Consider the following 4,096-nt stretch of genomic DNA (forward strand, 5'->3'; position numbering starts at 1 on the left):
GCCTGATGCTCCTGCTTACCTGTCAAGAAAGGTGACCGCGAAACGAAAGACGAAGAATTCCACAGGCTGCCGCCCAACCAAGGCTGCCAGAAGTGACAGCCACGACCTTGAGACAGTGCCGGACGATCCAGTACCTTCAAGCTCCAGTGAAGGTATCTCTACGTCTGTAACCGAAGTGTCACCTCGTGCGGTTGACATTGACTTCACCACCTGCACGGTATCCCACAGCGGCTGGACACATCACTCTATTGAAGATTCTGGCGCCTCTGCGTTCTCGACTTGCAGAAAAAGCGGACAGAGCATCGTTCTGGTGAAAGTAATACTCCTGGAGCACTGTGCGTCAAAACTGCGAGCCACCGTGTCCGTGCAAGGCGCCGTAACACAGAAGCTGGATTTGGAAACTCGTGAACAGGTTGGGGACCTTTGGCTGACGTGGATGCCATGATTCCATGTCAGGGCATAAAATGCAATGACCAACTTGACACCGTCCTCGCGAAATCCAAGAATATAAGAATCCACGGAAACACAACATTCAGCTCCAAATGCGTCGGCATCGCCACAAGTCAAGGAGACTCCTGTTTGCATTGCCGATACGCAAAAAAGTTGCTCCTAAATCAGCTGTCGTACAAAAGAACAAAGGACCGGAGGTCGAGGGAGCGCGAAAAGAAGAGAAAGCTTGTAACCGCAAAGTTCAAGAGACTAAAGCGAAATATGTTTACTCTTGAGACAAAACTGGAAGAGATGAGGAGGAAGAACTCAAAACTAGAAAGCTGCGCGCTCATGTCAAGAATAGAAAATTTGCCAGTAAGACAACAGTCACAATTCATGGCCTGTTTAAATGCTTCAAAGCGGAAAAGCACGAAGGGTTTTAAGTACCAGCGCGAGTGGCTGCTCGAATGCTTGATAATGCGGATGAGGAGCAAACGGCTTTATGAGCACCTGCGCAAGGAGAAGATCATGCTGCTGCCCTGCAGAACGTGTCTCCAACGGTACCTGCGCGGATTTCGAAGCGGATTCGGCTTCAACAAACGGGTGTTTGCTGCATTGAAGGAAAAATGCATATGCATGACGGAACAGCAACGTCATGGCGGCATTATGATGGATGAAATTAAACTTTCCGAGAACCTGACGGTCAGTCACTACGGGAAAGTGAACGGTTTGGTGGACCTCGAAAAATTTTCATCTAGCTCCAGCTCAGAATTGGCGGATCACGTAGTTGTTCTCTTCCAACCAGTCACGGGAAAGCGGCACCAGGTGCTTGGCGTTTTCGCTTCGAAGGGGAACGTGAAAGCTGATGTGCTAGCAAAAATTACGGTGGAGGGTGTGATAACAACAGACGCTGCTAGCTGGAATCGTTCCATGTGGCGTATTTTTGGAATTTCTGGGAAAGCAGGACAAGTTAGAAAGTCTCGCAGACTTCGCCTCTTTTCTGCAGCTCAAATCTCCGCCTATGATCGGTTGTGAGAAGCATAAGATTGAGATCACTAACAGCGTCGTCAAGTTTTACTCTATCATGCGCCTCCACTTCTTGGTCAAGAGCAAGAACCTGGCCCGTGAAAACGCGCGAAAAAAAAGAAAACACCTGAAATTGAGACGCGTGCTTTGAACGCATAGGCATGATTTTGGGGTGTGTTACTTCACTGACTCAGAAACACTAATGTGTGCATGTCATTTATTGCACTTTCAAAAGTTCAGCTAGAAGATACCGTTTTGCAATACAAGCTTATGCACTCGTTTTATTTTATTTATTCGCAAGGTCTGCTTACGCCCATGCACACGCATAAATCACGGCTGAGCACTGTGTTAATATATATTCGCGTTGCCTTGTGATGGCGTGGAACATTTAATGGAAAAAAAAAATTAAGAACGAGGAAGTGACATAACAGTGTTTGGAGTTGCTTGCCTGAAGAATCGGGAACGCAGCAAACACGCTGTACGTAAAAAAAAAACAGCCTTAAACTCGGCTCCCCTGCCTTTGCAATATGTTTACATCCCTTCCCTATTCCCGTAAGACAGCTTGTTTGCAATAAACTCATTTGCACTTGGAAAACAGTGAAGCGAGTCGCTTTCTGTCATGCGTGGCGACGGCCGGAGGAAACGGTCATGAACCGGGCTTTCGCTGGTGGCGCCACTGCGGCGTCATGAAGAAAAGGCACGCGTTACCCCCGCCGGTCGGCACACCTACCCATCTAGACACCGTACTGGCAAGGCTTGCTAGAAGCTGCCATTCGTTGCGGTCACTGCAACCATGACGTCCCGAACACACTTCCGGTAGCAGCGAAAGTCGTCTGCTCGTACGCTGCTCGAACTCTGTGCGGGCTGTTACAGCTCGCCGCCCTTATCGGTTAGGTGGCCATTGCCCATTAAGTGCAACAACCGAAGCGACGCAGGGATCGGCAGAACGAAGCTGCATTTACAAATATCTTATTTATATAACGTGGTTTCAGGAGTATCGGAGTGTCGTCCGACGAGGCGTCAACAGCACGGTCAAGCACCGCACGATGGCAGCACCTCCTTGACCGCCGTAAACCTCGCCGCTGTGGCCCCTCCTCCCGCATCCCGTTCGCGAATCACACGGCGGATCGTTAGCACCGACGTCCGAAATAAAGCGTGCTAAAATTTGTTGGCGTCTGGAATATTGAGCGGAATATCAAGTATGAAGCCCTCGTGAGGATCGCTGACCAGCAGCAAATTGCTGGTAAGAGCGATAGCCGTGATACAAGCTAGTTCCTGCTCAAGCCAGCTGCCGCTGGTGCATTTCGACTGATCCGATCTGCTCGTACTAGCTCTGCGATTAATGCGTCGGCAGAGTTAATCCTATAATCATTTTACTATGGCAGGATAGGAATCACTATAAGGCAGTTTCATAAGTAGACGATTTACGACAGCGTTGATCATGTTCCAAAGCGTCGACCGCCGCGGCTTCGAAGCGAAACAATAGGCCTAGCGACGACTAGGGACGGTCACGCACGACGCCGGCGTTCGCCGCGCTCGCACGTTCCACCCCCGCGGTAATTGTGTAACGTACCTCAGCCTGCTCGCGGCATCCCGTGCTGCAAGCGTTGCAAATTCGTGTACTGTCATAGCTAAGGCCGCGTATTTTCTGGCGTTCTGCTCAACAACAAGCCGTTCAAACGATACTGCAGGCACGACAAGGCTTCAGTACGCAGTCGCTGCGCTGTCGGCCGTAATCGAAGACGTCGAGCGGCACCATAATCTATACATCGATCTTTGAACGTGATACAGTGGGCAAATGAATAACTTTGTGAAGCAGACCCGCTCGTACGTTTCGCGCACTCGGGCGCCGACGAGTAGCTTCCGTCAACAGACGCCGTCATAACCTCGGTTAACGACGCAAACCGAGGTCGTCAAGCTCGGTTTGCGGTAACCGCGATTAGTGGTGCAACCATGGTTTGGTCCGCCGTGTAACATAGGATAACCACGGGTTCGCGGTTACACTAACCGTCGCTGCCCGAACTGGCGAACTCCTCAGGTGTGTGCAAGCGAGGACGGGTTGGCGGAGTACGCCAGCGAGCGAGCGCGCGGCAACCGGAAGTTCGTGTATTCTTTGTTTTTTTATGGCTCCCTTCAGCGTACGAGTTGAGAGGGAAAATTGGAAGGGTCATTTTTAATCGCCGATATCTCTGGTGTTGCAGAAGCTAGATCGAAAATTTTTGCGGGAGAATGATGGGTGGTTCAATAACTATCAGTGTTATGGCGTTGTTTACCCTTCTTGGTGACCCTTTTCTGGGGACCTTTAACCTCTTCTGTCTTCTCAATTTCTCACTTCTCAACTATTCACAACTGCTGCGGACACGATTTTGCGGACACGTTCTGTGGACACGGTCTGCGGACGGGGTGTGCGGACACTTTCTGCGGACAGAAACTTGTAAACAGTGAAGTAATGCTTTCACTTTATAATAATTGGCTCACATGAAAGGAAAGGCGCTGTATTTGTCACATTTGTTCTATGGACACCTGAACCATGCCGTAAGGCAGGGATTGATTGATTTATAAGAAGGGAAAGGCGCGGTAACAGTCTCCCTTGTTTTCTGTGGACAACTCAACCGCGACCATAAGGGAAGGGAGGGAGGTG

Source organism: Amblyomma maculatum, chromosome 6 (genome assembly GCF_055883805.1).
Source record: "Amblyomma maculatum isolate TAMU_Amacu chromosome 6, ASM5588380v1, whole genome shotgun sequence".
NCBI lineage: Eukaryota > Metazoa > Arthropoda > Arachnida > Ixodida > Ixodidae > Amblyomma > Amblyomma maculatum.